Here is a 16,522-nt window from a genome sequence, read left to right on the forward strand (position 1 = left end):
TACATATTTATACACTTATTTTGCTGCATAAGAAAATCAAATCAAACAAGTAAAAAAAAAGCAAAACAAAATGAAAGCAAACAACAACAAAAAGAGTGAAAATGCTATATTGTGAACCACACTCAGTTCCCACAGTTCTCTCTTTGAGTGTAGATGGCTCTCTTCATCAGTGAACAAGTGGAACTGGTTTGAATCATCCCATTGTTGAAGAGAGCCATGAGTGGAAACGTTCTTTATTGCTGCTCAAGTTCATGTACTTAAATGGAAATATATTGGGAGAGTGTATACTTTTTGCTTTTACAAAGAATAATTAGTGCAAATGATGTGATGGAGAGAGTCATCTGCATCCAAAGAAAGGACTATGGGGGCTAAATGTGGATCACAACATAGCATTTTCACTTTTGTTGTCATTGTTTGCTTGCTTGTTTTTTTTCTCATGTTTTACTTTTTGATCTGATTTTCTTGTGTAGCATAATAAATATGGAAATATGATTAGAAGAATCACACATTTTTAACCTATATTGAATTACTTGCTGCCTAGGGGAAGGAAGGGGTAGAGAAGGAGGGAGAAAAATATGAACACAAAGTTTTACAAGAGTGAATATTGAAAACTATCTTTGGTTGTATTTTGGAAAATAAAAAGCTATTACAAAAAAAGGTTATTATTTTTTTAAAAAGAGAGAAGCTACATGATATGGTAGAAAGAGCACTGGGCTTTCAGTCAAAAAATATGGAGGATTCAAGTCCTCCCTACCTTGTTCCTTGGGCAAGTCCTTAATTCTCTAAGCTTCAATCAGTTTCCTAATATTTTAAAATAGGAATGATAACAATTATGCAACATTTTCCATAGAATTATTATAAGGACTTAAATTCAGCAAACATCTTTTAAATACCCAGTATGTGCAAGATATTATTCCAGATATGAAGGGTTAAAAGTTTCAAATCAACAGAGTCCTTGCTCTCAAATAGCTTATAGTCTAAAAGAGGGGATACATCAAGTATACAAATAACTATATGAAAGATAATAAGGGAAATGGAGAGATGCAAAGTACACTAAGAAAATTGTAGGAGGAATAATTTTCTTTTGACTAGGGGAATCAAGGAAGGTTTCTTGAAGGAAGTGTCATCTAAGCTGGATCTTTTAGGAAGAATCAGAATCAATTCTTTTTTAGCATAAAATATCCCTTTGGAAATTCTAAAACTTAAAAGAATTTGAAGACATAAAGGAAAGCAACTAATATTATTCAAGTATTGTATAATGGAAACTAGAGGAAAATAAAGGAAATGGGATTTCATTTTTTTAGTTTATAGACAGCTGAGGGGATTTGAAGAGCCCACACTCAATCAATTTTCAATTCTATGAAGGATTCTTAGATGGAGCTGTCTGAATAGCTTCTAAGAGCTCTGCTAAAACAGAACAATAAGAAATAGATTAATTTGCAGGAGGGAAAAAAAAAAGAGAACACTTAATATAATCCTCAAAGCCCTGCTTAAATGCCCCCTCTTCTGTGAAACCTTCCTTAAATTTTTTTGAGCTGGAAGGGATTTATTTCGCCTCTGATCTTAGAGTATTTTTTGGCTTATTAGATGCAATGGATCATAATCCATTTTATATCAAACTTATCTTTGTACTCGTCTTATCTGTCTGCCCCACATTCCCACCTGCAATATCAAGTTCATAAAGGCAGTGGGACTTTGATCTTTCTTATTTGTCCTTTATTTCTATCAGTTCCTTCCCTCTCCTAAACAAATGCTGTACTGTTTAGAATTTTGAGTCCCTTGGTGGTAGGTACTCACTTAACCAATGAAGACTGAAATGTCCCCATATCTCAGGATATCTTCTGGTCAAAAATATCAACCACCTAGTCAGAGACTCTCTAATGATCAAGTCACACAAATAGATAGAGCAAGAAACCTGCACTCTGGAAGAACTGAGTTCAACTACGGCCCCAGACTCTTTCTAGCTAGGTGACCCTAAACAAGTCACTTAACTTTTCCTTCAGTTTCCTCATTTGCAAAATGGGGATAATAATATCCCGTACCTTCCAAGGTTGTTGTGAGGATCAAATGAACTAATATTTGTAAAGTGCTGGTCATAGTAGGTGCTTAATAAATATGTATTGACCTAGTGACTGATTACAGAAGAGTATAAAGTTACATAATCACCATCTGCCTAAAGCTGGAAAGGTAGTTAACATATTGCTTTGTCCCTCCTAAGTTCATGTTTGTACTGACACCTTAGGGACTGAAAGATTCTGTCTTGCTTTGGTATTTAGCTGTGTGTGTGTGTGTGTGTGTGTGTGTATTTGTGTTGTTTCCTCAGTTTAGAGCATGATGAAGTAGGAAAAAACAGAGAAACTTGGTCCAAATCCTAGATCTTACAAATAAAATCTGCTTAATAAATTCATTTTAAATTAAATTGAATTTGTAAAATTGTTGGGGGGGGGGGAAGAGAGAATAAATGATTTCTATGGAACCTGCCAATTCTCAATCCATTTTATGAAGGTAGGGACCATATCTTATACTTCTTTCATTTAGGTAGTGCAGAAAATAAGCCAATGAAAGACCTGAGTTCAAATCTAGCCTCAACTACTTATTAATTATGTGACTCTGGGCAAGCCACTTACCCTTCATTTGTCTCACTTCCCTCACCTATAATATGAGGATAATAATTGCATCTATTTCCTAGGGTTATTGTGAGGTTCAAGTAAAAGTAAAATAATATTTATTAAAATTACTTAATCACTTCCTTTTTCCTTCTCATATTTACCACTGTTTCTAGCATAAGAAACAACACACAGTAGATGTTCAGTCCTATTTATTGAAAGAATTGCTGCTATTTTTTTCCATTGAGAACCATTGTTTCTCTTTGCTTGAAATTCTGGGTAGACCTGCTTTTTTCTGGCTAATATTTTTGCTAGGTGGTCCTTTAGTGAAGAGAAGAGAGTGCACCTGGGTGTATAAATAGCAACCTGCATGAAATACTGTTCTTTTTCATTATAAGGTGACTAACATGCTTCATTTAAAAAATCAGTAGTAATTGAATGACTAATCTTGGCTCCAGAGCAGTGGTTCTTAAACTTTTATTCTCAGCATCTTCATGCTATTAAAAATCATTGAGAATCCGTCCAAAGAGATTTTGTTTATGTGGGTTACATTTATAGATATTTACCATATTAGAAATAAAAACTAATTTTGAATTTATAGCCCTTCTATAAGGGTTTCAGAGACCCCCTGTGATTCTCTGGACCACACTTTGAGAACCATAGAGGTTCTCTAGAAGACACATATAGAAATGTACTTTCTTTTCCACAAAAGTATGGGGGAGTACTGATTTGGAATGCTACATTTACAATCCATTACAGTCCTATCATTTGGCTTTCTTTGATTTATATTTCTTTTTCCTTTTTTTTTTTTTTAACAAGGAAGAGCTTCTGGGGTTGGGGCAGGGCAGTACTTGAAAAAATTTCTGTGAAGTAAATAAAAAAGGAACCAAAATTTTTGTTATTTAATTAATTAAATATTAATTTAGCTAATTATTAACAACAGTTTAAGTTGCAGTCATTAGGTTTTAAGTTCAATTTAATAAAATTATTTTTGCAAATTCAGTAGTTTTCTCTCCTTTTTCAATATTTCAAAAAATTCAAATCTTTCAATGTTTTATTAAAGATGAGTAGATTTTGTTTAGATTATTATTTATTGTAGATTATTATTACCAAAACCAATAATAATAATTCATTATATAGATGTAGGAATTGAACCCAATTCTTTCTGATTCAAAAATCAGTTTTTTATCTACGAGAGCATGTTGCTTTTCATATGAAAGAACTATAAAATTTTAATACATTTAGCTCGTGATGCCCTCAGCTAGTTACTTAATCACCAACTTGAGATATCAGTTAATAGCTTATAAATTCTAAGAGATATAAAATCCCTTCAGTTATTCTCCCCAACTTTGCGTACTTTGATTTCAGTTAAAGACATCTATACAACAATAGGAAACAACCTATTTCCTAAAATAAGAAACATAAAATATATTTGCTTAACTGAGGAAGTAATAATAGGAAAATGGAGCACCTCTGGGTTTAAATTTCATCCCTTCAGAAAGATATGAGGGAGTAGGGATAGATAGAAGAAGATAGATAATTTTCAGCAAGATTTGTATCAACCTTCTATTAGTTTATACTGCAGGGTAGTTCCACTGAGACAACAAATTATTCTTCCCACAAGACTCAAGGGCCAGAAAAATATGTCCTCTTTTTTCCTCTGTTTTCTGCGTACCTTGAGAAGGCTGTTTTAATAAAACCACATATCCTTTGGAACATTGAAATATAATGCTTTACAGTTTACAAAGCACTTTCCTTACAACAATTTGGTGAGGTAGAGTAGGAAACTGAAACAAACCTTCCATAAGTTGCCCAAGGTCATAAATCTAGTAGATGTCTAAGGCTTGTTTTCTGACTCTAGACCCAAGGCTCTATCCATCATCTCACCCAGCCACCTTAGTGAAATGAGTTACCATCTGTCACACAGTTAATGTTAGAGAAGAAAATAAAACCTGTATTTTCTGATCTTTTAAGTCTCATGCTTTCTCTGCTACATGTTTTGAGAGCAGAGTATCCTTTTTGAAATTACAGAGGAAAGATATGTTTTCAAATTACTTCGGAATCAAATGACCTTTTGGGAGGTATTTCAGAAGCCACAGACTGACATGGAAGGTGAGATGGCAAGTTATGACTCAGGTTTTTCCAGAAATCAAAATAAGAACTGTGACTATATGGTATCAGTGCTTGTTCTTGTGTTTAGATTGGATATATATTACATTCTCAGGTTTCTTTTCTTGTTCAGTCATTGTAGTTCTATCCAACTCTTTGTGACCCCATTTAGCATTTTCTTGGCAAAGACACTAGAGTGCTTTGCTATTTCCTTCTCCAGCTCATTTTACCGTTGAGGAACCTGAGGCAATAAGGATAGTGTCTACTAGTGTCTAAGATCAGATTTGAACTTGGGAAAAAATCTACCTTACTTCAGGTCTGGTGCTCTATCCCCTCTACCATCTACTTGCCCCTTCGTAGGTGTCTAGGTTCTATTAAAACTTCGTTTGCATATTCAGAGTTTGAGAGATTCTTGAAAGACTTTTTTATCTGCATTTTCATGGAGCCCCAATTCAGATGAAATCTCCTTTCTTATTTTCTTTATGTTTGGAATGGAACAAACTTGAAATAGACCATCTATTGGAATTAGAGAGGGTAATAATGTGAAACTAGTGACTGAGCATTGACTAAAGGGGGTAGACTATGCTTTAACCCTGAATTTCTTAAACTATTCTATTATATGTGACACCATATAGGTCAGGAAATTTTTGATTTTTGTACCTATTTTATATACTTATATACCTGGGATCACATAAAAATTTCTTGGACAAAATGGAGTTAATTGGAAAAAGTTTAAAGATCCCTGTTTTAATCTACCGTAGGAGTATGCTACACTATGTTATTATGTTAAAGTAAGTTCATTTATAATAAGGATTTAGTAAAACATAGGTCAAATAATAGAATTATAGGTATATGAAGGCCCAACTTAACATAATAGCAAAGTTAATCCTTTTTCTGACATTAGAGACATGAAAGGGTTGAGTAAATTTGGTCAGTAAGTTAAAAATAATATAGCTGATGAGGAATTTGTTTTTTATAAGCAAGAAAAATCTCTTCCAGGGACCCTAAGAAAACTTTGAAAACATAATTGCTTCTATTATTTCTCATTGTCATTGTTTGTCAAGTGTCTCATTTGACCTTGGTGCCGTCTTTTGATTTTTCTTCTCCTTTACCCCAATAGCTGAGCTTTCAGCATTTCTTTTATTTCCCATTCCTCTGTAATCCCAGTTCTGCCACTCTAGTATAGGCTTTTATTGACACTAAATTGAATTACTGTAAAACTTTCCTAAATCTCTTTCCTCTTCCAATCTGGTTCTCTTCCCACTGCAAGATTAAATGACTTTACACAAACATGTATCGTGGGCATTCTTCTGTCCAAAAATGTCCAGTATTATCTATTGAATATTATTATTTTCTATTAAATAAAGTTTAAACTTTTTGCATGGCATTCAAGGACTTCCATAATTTTGTGCTGTCCTATTCTTCCAAACTTGTTATTATTCTTCCTCATGTTGTCTGCAGTCCGGCAATTATGTACTATACTGTTCTCAAATATGCTCTTTTCTTTCATTCTTCATTCTTTTACTTGCACTATTCATTCCTTTTGCCTCTAGGTTTTCTTTGGCCTCCTTTCTATCATCTCCTAGTCTTCTTGCTTCCCACAACAATAATCTTTACTTTTGTATAGAATTTTGTTCTGCTCTTCCATATATTACTAAGTATATAATATTGTTTATCAGTATTTGTATCTTAGCCCTCTATTTGAATGCATTCTCTATGAGGTGAGAACCATGTTATATTTAAGTTTGGCATTTCCTCCAGCATCTCTAGAAGTGTATGTAGAAGTATATGTAAATATTGAATGGATAAAGAGTGATCTAGAATTGAACTCATTTAAAATTGTCTCTGACCCTACTAGTAGGACATATTCCTGTGGTAAAATGAATGGAATTAACTTTTAAAGTATTGAAGATGCTGTATTCTTTAAGGGAGAATCAGTTTGCCAAGTGTAATCCATGTAAGATAATGGGAGACAGAAATCAAGATCCAGTCATTACACTGAACCAGAATCTGGAGTCCAGGGTCTCTAGAACAACTTGGTGGTAATTAAGGAGATACTGAAGTTTAAATCAGACTATGTCCAGAACAGAAAATTGGGTTAGTTTACAGAAGAAAAAATTGGGGGGGAGAATGAGAAATGAAGAAAGAGAGGATATTTCATAGCTACCTCAAATTGTACCTCCACCTTTACACATGCATCTAGCTTTATTATATTCATGCATACATGTTTTATCTCCTCCAAAAAGACTGTACCAAAAAAGGACTTAAAGAACATGACCAAATAAAGCAAGCCTCAGGAGATCCAGAACCTAAAAGTGATAGCACTCACTCACAAAAATGAGCTTTAGAGCAGAATTTTTTTGTACTTTGTTCTCTTTTATATACTATGAAGATTATTAGTGCCTGTTGTTTATAGGCATACAATTTCACCTAGAGGGAGAGAACTTTTGTATCTTCCTTCACATTGAATCAAGGACAAGGGTATAACAATTTGCAGGAGGGTGTTAATATGGAATTGAAAGATTTTAAAATTTCATTTTTGTTCATTTAAGCCATGGGCCATAGGCATTGAACTGACCATCTCTGGGTGTGATGACAGGCTTTGAGTTAACTGTTGCCTTTCCGGAGTTGATGTAGTAGTAGGGAGGCTGATGCTTCTTCCTTCTTGAACAGCAGACAGATCAGGAAGAGAGAAATGGGACCTGGCTAGAGAAGAGCAAGGAGAGAAATCTACACAATCTGACAGTCTTTGGGCTGCTCTCTGAAGGAACTATCTGAGACTACCTTAGAGAAGGACTGACTGTGCTACTTTTCCTGTCTTAGCACATCCTAGACCAAAATGTGGGACCTTGAGACACTGTTAGGATTCCACCGGCCATATGAATTCAATTTTTCAGTGCTGTAGGTAGAACAGAATGGGAAATTAGGTAGCACTTTTTGCTTACCAAGTGATTTAATATCAAACATAAAATTGAATCTATTTGACATAAATACTGTGTGGGAACATTTGGTTAAGTTCTCTCTGATAAGTTTTCAAAAAATTATGCCTCTGCATCAAGATTACAAGGTCAAAGTTTGGTGTAGGAACTATTCTATTTCATTTGGAAGGTTCAATTTCATGACAAATGGATTAAAGTAATTCAAGCCTTAGTATTATGCCACAAGGGGGGGACCCTTGTGAAAATCTACTTTTCTTTCCATCTCTCCAAGGTCCTGTGTTTCCTTTATGGACTTCTTATTGGATCACTGATTTAGAGGATAGGTTTTTTGTTTGTTTGTTTGTTTGTTTGTTTTTTGAGAACAGCAATAATTTAGATTTTATTTTTGTACCGCCATGGTTTAGTGCAACATAGTATTTAGTAAATGCTTATTAGGGGTTAAAGGATACTTGAAGATCATCTGCTTCAACCAAATCATTTGTGTTTGAAGCTAGGTTTGAAAGGAGTTCTATGATTCAAAAGCTATACTGCTTTCCCCTGTATCAGGGATGTCTCATCTGCAAAATGAGTAGATTGTACTCTCTGGTATCTTTGGTCCCTTCCAGTTCTATATCCTTGATTCTGTGAGTGTCCTACTTTGACCAACCATGACTAGAAACCAAGCCCTCAGCCTCGAAATCCACCGTGCCATACCACCTGTGGTTACTTACCTAGACTTCTCTGCTTTTCTACTCTTCTCACAAGAAAGGCGATCAGACACCTGTTTTTTTCCAGCAATTAGAATGGTGTCAGTGAAGCTAAGAATAGGAACATCTGCGTAGGTTAGCGCTGAGAAAGGCAGCCACAAAAATTTCTATCCAATAAGCCAGTGCTTTATGAGAAAAATTACCACCATTTTTTGCCTTGAAACTTACAAAGGGAAAAGATAATTCTTGCTTATTCTAGTTGTTGGTATTTCCCAAGAATGTGTGAAAACAGTTTGTGATTGCTTGGTAGAGAGCAGTTACTTGATGAAATCACATTATTCCTCCTCCTCCTTTACAGGTCTTTGGGGTGGGAGGGATCATTTCCTGATCCTTTGTGGGATAAAAAGAAGAAAAGGAAACTGTTAGGGCTGGGTGTTATGCTGTTCTCAACTTATAGTCCAAGTGCTGTGTCCCAGCACAGATCCTCCCCACTCACATTTACACCTCCCACCATTGTTAGCACTCCGAAGCCTCTCAGGCAGGATTTGTCTCTCACTACAGTAGATAATGCAGTTCTTGTTCTCTTGCCTTTCACAGAGTGATATACTGTCATTTGTAGAAATATCTCCACCACCAATACATCACCCCCCATGCAATGAGAAGGGTCTAGTGCTGTAATTGATTTATCCACCAAAATGATCCATTGCCAGTGTGTTGCCTTATCTCTCCCCTTTCTAATACATCCCCTACACATGATGTTCCTGAAGTACAGCTCTATCCCTCTCCCTTACTTACTAAACTGCTGTGGCTGCCCTTTATTCTTAAAGTTAACTCCTTTAAACTTTCTCTTTGGCATTTAAAGCCTTTCATAATCTGACTTCATCCCACTTTCGTGAGTTTATTACATATTATTCTCTCTCACATGTTCTAAAGACCAGTTAGATTGGCATTCTTGTTGCTCTTCACAGGCAACATTCCACCTCCCATATTTTTGTCTTTGCATATTATTGTCCTCAAGTCTAACATGCTCTCTCTTCATCAATGCCTCTTAATCCATTTTCTTCCAGAATTCATTTCAAACTCCACCTCCTAGATAAGGGCTTTCCAGAACTTCTTCCACCTTGTATACTCCCTCTTCTCCTCTGAAAATATGCTGTACTTTTTGTGAACCAGAATCCCCAGGACCACTGTGTAGTGTTCTGGGTGGTTTTCTGGAGGTCTCTGGAGCAGCCTTCTTTTCAGTTCAGTAATCACCACAAGAATAGCCAGGTGTTAAAGTCCAAATCCTTTGATTATCTCCTTCACAATCTTGCTTGGGGCCCAGCTAGCTTTCTTGAGAGTCTTGGTCTCAGTGGGGAGAGCAGGAGGACAGGCCAGCCACCACAAGTACTATGTACTTGTACTGAACTAGAGAACTATTAAGCTCCATGCAAAACTAGATAACAATTGTCTATCAGTTCCACTGCCTTAACACCTTGTAAGAATCCTGGTTTCAGAGTTCTGGCCTATAACACCACTAATGTAGGACTCTCCTCTCTGGAACTGATCAATGTCCTATGCCTTTGTGAAAGGCAGGATGAAGATGGCGAGAGTGGGAGATAGTAGAGGTTCACTTTCTTTGAGGTCTGAAGTTTTTTGAAGTTTTCAGATTTTCTTTGAGCTTCTTGAGACTTTTTAGATTTTAATGTCTCTTTGGGTGCTTCTGATTTCCAGCTTTGAGAAATAGGATAGAGGATGCCAATCCCATTTCAGGTTCATGAAGGGAAAAAAAAAACTCTACGAAAAACCTGAAAGAAGCTGGTAATTTCCATTACGTTTCCATCCCCAGTTTGCCATACTAAAGATTTAGGGGAACTTTTCCTTTGTGTGAGATCCGGAATTTTTTCCTAATAGAGCAGAATTATCACATTCTCAGTAGGAGAGATCCTTCACTCTGCGTACTATGTGGCATTTATACTTTTTATATATGATTGAACGGTTTCCTTATATTACTTTAAATTATTCCTCAGTCATATTTCACTGCATTTGTTAATTTGCCAAATCCAATAATGCTCTCCTCATCATTTCCCCCATAGCTCTCTGTCCCTAGAATGTTGCTTTCAGTCTGCCTCAAGCATGGTCTACTAAATTCTCTTTTTGGAACCTGAAAATAGTTTGTCTACACAAATTATCTGAAATCCATGCAGTCTCCATCTGGCATATTGAAGCATGAATATACCAGTAAATAAGATGTCCCTTTTCTCCCATTCATCAATGCCTCTTAAAAATCCATTTTCCTCCAGAACTCATTTCAAGCTCCACCTCCTATACAAGGGCTTTCCAGAACTTCTTCCACCTTGTATACTCCCTCTTCTCCTCTGAAAATGTGCTATATTGTTCAAGGATTCATTTCATCAATAAAATCTGCATTCTGAAAGCATCCGTAAAAACCAATATCTAAGTTTCTTAGTTAAATAATCAATAGGGAATACATACAGAAATTCACTTCAGAACATAACATCAAATCTAACTACTGCCTGTGCCTAGAGAACATCCTTTCTTTATCAATGACGATCCACCATACATTCAATTGATAATAGTTTTAATACCAAACCAAAATGATGAAATGTTTTCAATTAGAACCATATCAATTAGCTTTTCATCCCATTATAATTTATAATTTGATAGATTCATATTGAACCAAATTGCTTATGTAAAATAATTCCAATGAATTACCCAGAATACAAATGAAATATAAAATATCTATATATTTATATAGGTTTTTATGTTTTAGTTTTTTGCTGAAGTTATTGGGGTTAAGTGACTTGCCCAGGGTCACATATCTAGGAAGTATTAAGTGTCTGAGGCTAGATTTGAACTCAGGTCCTTCTGACTTTAGGGCTGGTGCTCTATCCACTAAGTCACCTAGCTGCCCCTATCCTGTAACAGTTTTACCACAATTTCTTCTGAATACTGAAACTTATTACACCATTCTGGTCAAATAAAAATAGGAAAATTACTAGAACTTGTATATCATCTGAAACCCAACTCCCTACATTTACTAAGTTTAAGTAACTCATAAATTATCTAATTCCCATGCCTTATCCCAGTTTTACACTGGGCCAAAAGATAGCATACTAATGCCCAAAACTGTTTATACATGTTGTTCAAAGACATTAAATTAATAGATTCATATACACATAAAATTTAGTCTATGTCAATCTTCAAGCACTTAATAACAATTTTTTTTTTCATCAGGAAGACCCTACAAGGCAAATTTGACTTAGATATCCTTTTCTAAGTTTAAGAAATTCCAATTTGATATTATGTGTATGTACATACATGCATATATATATATATATATATGTGTGTGTGTGTGTGTGTGTGTGTGTGTGTGTGTATGTATATATATATATATATATATATATATATATATATATATATATATATATATATATATATATATATATATATATGGCTCATAATGGGTTAGATCTCATGGGCATTGTCAAAAGCAATTGGTGGGTCAAGGGCTTTCTGACAATCTGTTAGGTTCCCAAATTGAGACTATATTTTTCTTTTTAATACATCATTTTCCTTTCAAAACCTAAATACCTGCAATATTTAATGCCACCTTCTTTGTCCATAAGAAATTTGGACCCAGATCTTTTGTAAATCATAGTCTAATTTCTTGGGTTTCCTCAAAATTACCTATTTAGACTCCATTTCTCATGGGTTCTTCTAAAGCCTCAAGGAATTTCCCCTTCAGTTTCTTGATTGATCAAATCAAAATTCCTGAAACCAAAAAAAATTTCTCTCACACATATGCAGATACACTGATTTTACAATGATATTGTCAGTTTTCTTCCTTGCCCTGTTCCGTTAGCCATGACAGAACAATACATACATTCATGAGGTAAGCATTCAGTATATCACTATTTTCCATTGTTTTTGTATACTACTGAGAAAGAGGGCCATTATTTAGTTTAACTTATTTTTTTTATCTTTTTGGGTTCATATAAAATCCTTAATGCTATTCATTTCATTCTTTCCTCTGCCAGTGATCTATCCATACATTGTTTTGCTGTTATTTTTCAGTTGTTTCAGTCTGTTTTGATTCTTTGGGACCTAATTTGGGCTTTTCTTAGCAAAGATGCTAGAATGATTTATCTTTTTCATCTCCAGCTCATTTTACAAGTGAGGAAACTAAGGCAACCAAGATTAAGTGATTTGCCCAGGGTCACACAGTGAGTAAGTGTCTGAGGCCACATTTGTATCCAGAAAGATTCAGGCCTGCTACTTTATCCACAGTGCCACCAAACTCTCACTATCCATACATAGCCCACCCTGGGAAGGATATGGGATAAATATCAAATGGGATAAATATCAAACTCTTTTGTCAAGATTGACTTATTCTCAGTATTAAGATTCCTCACAAATAGTTAAGGATGGCCATTGTAGTATGTTATTTATCTATTGCCTTGCTTGCCATATTTCTCACCAAAATCATGCCTTCTTACCCAGACCCTAAGATCTCCCTGCCATCTCAATGTTGAAATTCCCTACTCTTCCCAATCCCTTCAAGCTAAAGAAAATGGTGGAAGCTGTTTAGTCGTGTCTGACTTTTTGTAACTCCATTAAAAGTTTACTTGACTAAGATCCTGATTTGTCATTTCTTTCTCCAGCTCATTTTATAGATGAATAAATGGAGGTAAATAAGCAAGTTTACTATTCCAAAGTCTCATAGCTAGTAAGTATCTGAGACCAAATTTGAAATCAGGATTTCCTTATTTCAGGCTTCGAGCTCTATCCACTATGTCATCTAGCTGCTCCATGCTAGTGTATTGTTATTCTATTGTCTGTCTCGATATGTTTTTCTTTATAAAAATGTCTTCTCATACAGACCCTGAGATCCTCTTATTCCCATCCGAATGCTGTTTCTGTACTCTCCCCAAGCTCTTCAAGCTTATGATCCCAATCCTTTCTCAATACTAAAATCCCTTATATGCTTAAAGACCCTTATTCTAGCTTAAAAATGACTTTCTAAAGTCACATCTCAGTTTTGAGTTGAAGAAATATTTCCTTGCTTGTTTGTCAGGTTTAGCTCCAAACCACTTTAGTTTTAGAAATCAAACTCCTCCTTGAAGGACAGAGATTTTTTTCACCACTGAGGCTTTTAAAGCACTGCCACAGGAAAGTCTTCAAAGGTATATTTATTAGAGGTAGTGATATTAGAGTAAGTGTGTGGCTTCCCAAGGTGACTTATAAGTAAGGAGGATTTAGCCCTCATTTGTATATACAAGTTCTGATATATTTGTTCAAAGGATCAACCTCATTTCCTTATATTTATGTACTGTCCACATTCTTGTAACAGCAGGAAATACACTTTATATAGAAAGAACTTGAGTGAATTGAGAGATACTATCATTTAGGTCATGGAAAGATTGCGTCATAGCAGGAAAAGTAAGGGAATTAACAGTCCTTCCCATAATTCAGTAGCTTTCCTATGGCCACATTGTTGCCTCAGGAGCTGTTCAGCTGCTGATGTTTTCTGGGTTACAATTAGGTTTAAAGGCAAACATATTTTTAGAATCAGTAAACTGTATTGGAAACTGAGTTTCATTATAAAATACCCAGAGTAATAAGAGAGTCCAATAACATCATTTTTTTCTGACTCCCCTCAGGCCCAAATTATGCTTTGTGCTAGAAAATTATATCAGTCTTTCATCTATTCAAACCTAAGTACATACAGCAAAGGCATAATGATCAGAACTCTACAGATTGTCATTCCCAAGTGGAAGGTGAAATAGGGAGATCAATACAGGAATGGCTACATCAATTCCCTCCACAAGTTTGATACTAGAAAATTAATTTTTTTTACCCAATTTTGCCTAGAGAAACCAGTTCGAAACATTTCTATTAAAACTATCAAATGGCCAACAACTAAGTTAAACCTGACATTTCATGAGCTATCAATTCAATTTGATCCCATAAGTATTTATTAAGTGGCTACCATGCTGCCACTTAATATTTATACTATATATATGTATATATATTTATTTATATATACTTAATATACTTATACTATAAGTATAAAGTATAAAGACAAAAATCAAATGTTCTGGTCCTTGAGGAAATCACATTTTGCTGAAGACATTTAGAGTCAACTTTGAAAAGATTGCATATTCATAACTAAAAACATTAATTTAATTTAAAGTCACTTTTAAGTTATAATTTTTGTTATTCAGTCATTTATTATTTCTCTTTGTGACCCTATTTGGGATTTTCTTGGCAAAGACTGATTTGCCATCTCTTTCTTCAGTTCATTTTACAAGTGAGGAAACTGAAGCAAATAGGTTAAATGACTTGCCCAAGATAACACAGCTAATAAATATCCAAAGCTAGATTTGAACTCAGGAAGATTAATGTTCCTGACTCCAGACCTAGGACTCTATCTGTGGAACCATCTAATTGACTGTTAAATTATAATACATAAACTCTAATAACATAATCTGTATGAAAAACTACTCTCACATGAGAATGCGCCCTCCTCTCTTCATTGCAAAGACATAATACAATGGTAGTGGAACATTGCATGCTATGTGAAACTTAGTTGTGGTGTAGGCTGATTTTGAGGAACTGATATTTTTTTCCTTTTCTTTGTTATAAAAGATGATTTTTTGGGGGGAAGGAAAGGATAGAGTGGGAAATATAACCACTATAATAACAAAGACAATATTTTTAAAAAGAATTACATAATGTTGTCAATGAGTCTGGCCACTTCTCTAGTATAATCATATCTCATGAGGCAAAACGAGTCTGTATGAAAACCCTCTGGACTACATCCACCCAATACTATGATTCTAAGAATTTTTCAGAGGAGAAAAGTGGGAAGACCACTATAATCTCCCTACCTTCTTTCCACTTTCCTCATGCTCAATTCAAGGTATGGATTTGCCAAGCAATATCTTGGCATTTTCTGAAGAGTTGTAAAGGAATTCCATGCTAAGATCTGACAGTCCTCATTCTATAACTTCTTTAGCTCATTACCAGAAAAATCATCTATGTCTGTGAGAATGAGGTTCAGGCATAAAATCTGTGTGAAAACAAGGGGGGTTATATAAAAAATCACCCTTCTAAATTAGGATAGACATCTGGGCACTTTAATTCTTTATTATTTTGGATAGGGCAAATTGATGCTACAAAGGAACAAAGGGGATGCCCATTGAAATTTGCAATTTTTCTTTAATATTTATTAATGGGGGGGGCTAAATGGTACTTTGAAAATTTATGGAAGTATTTAATATCTGAACAGTCAATCAACTAGCATTTATTAAATATTTATTATGTGTCAGCTATGGAATTGGAAAAAGAAAGTAAAAAACAGATATTTTCCTCAAGAAACTCACATTCTAATAGGAGAGACAATATACAAAAAAGGTACATATAAAGAGAATTCATTTATCCATCCATCCATCCATCCAATAAATATTCATTAAATGCTTCTTGTGTGCAGAGAACTATGCTAGAAACTTAACATCAAAGTGAAAATGGTTTTCCTTAATTTTTCTCCATTTCCTTTCTTAAGCTGTTTTGTGTTTTGTTTTGGGGGTTTTTTTGGATGCCTCTATCTCCGTCTATAGATTGAGAATCCTCAATGGTACCTCAATTTTTAATTCCCTCAGGTGATTAATCCAAAGATCAGTTGGCTTCCCAGGACACATTTTGCTAGCACAGTCAAGCTCAACTTTTGAGGAATATTTAAACAAAAAGTGGTGTCTTTCATGATGAAATATGTTATAGGAACAGAAATTCTCAAGAAATATAATTTTTTTAAAAAAATTGAAAGTTCATAGGAAAAATATCATGTATGCTGCATGCTTGTATAACAGAACACAATGGTTCTGAGGATCTGTTGTAGCACTTTTCTATTTAACCATATATTTCCTAAAATAAATGGAATTTTGGGAGGGATTTTTTTATTTAGAATTTTTTTCCCACAGTATATATGCATGAGTAATTTTTTAATAATACTATCCCTTGTATTCATTTTTCCAAATTATCCCCCCCTCCCTCCACTCCCTCCCCTCGATGACAGGCAATCCCATACATTTTACATGTGCTACAATATAACCTAGATACAAATATATGTGTGTAAATACCATTTTCTTGTTGCACATTAAGTATTAGATTCCGAAGGTAT

General features: G+C 34.7%; 1 protein-coding gene and 1 long non-coding RNA gene across 2 annotated transcripts in view; one reads left to right on the forward strand and one right to left on the reverse strand.

The window, feature by feature from the left end:
* PLCXD3 (phosphatidylinositol specific phospholipase C X domain containing 3) overlaps nucleotides 1-16,522 on the forward strand; it is a 196,161-nt gene that overhangs the window by 35,438 nt on the left and 144,201 nt on the right. The gene's annotated exons all lie outside the window — the stretch shown is intronic.
* LOC141551206 (uncharacterized) lies at nucleotides 7,071-12,200 on the reverse strand. The gene is made up of 3 exons (XR_012484800.1): nucleotides 12,031-12,200; nucleotides 8,365-8,730; nucleotides 7,071-7,421 (listed from the first exon to the last, which is right to left on the reverse strand). It is a non-coding gene; the product is annotated as an uncharacterized LOC141551206 (long non-coding RNA).

The sequence above is a fragment of the Sminthopsis crassicaudata genome, chromosome 1, assembly GCF_048593235.1.
Source record: "Sminthopsis crassicaudata isolate SCR6 chromosome 1, ASM4859323v1, whole genome shotgun sequence".
Lineage (NCBI taxonomy): Eukaryota > Metazoa > Chordata > Mammalia > Dasyuromorphia > Dasyuridae > Sminthopsis > Sminthopsis crassicaudata.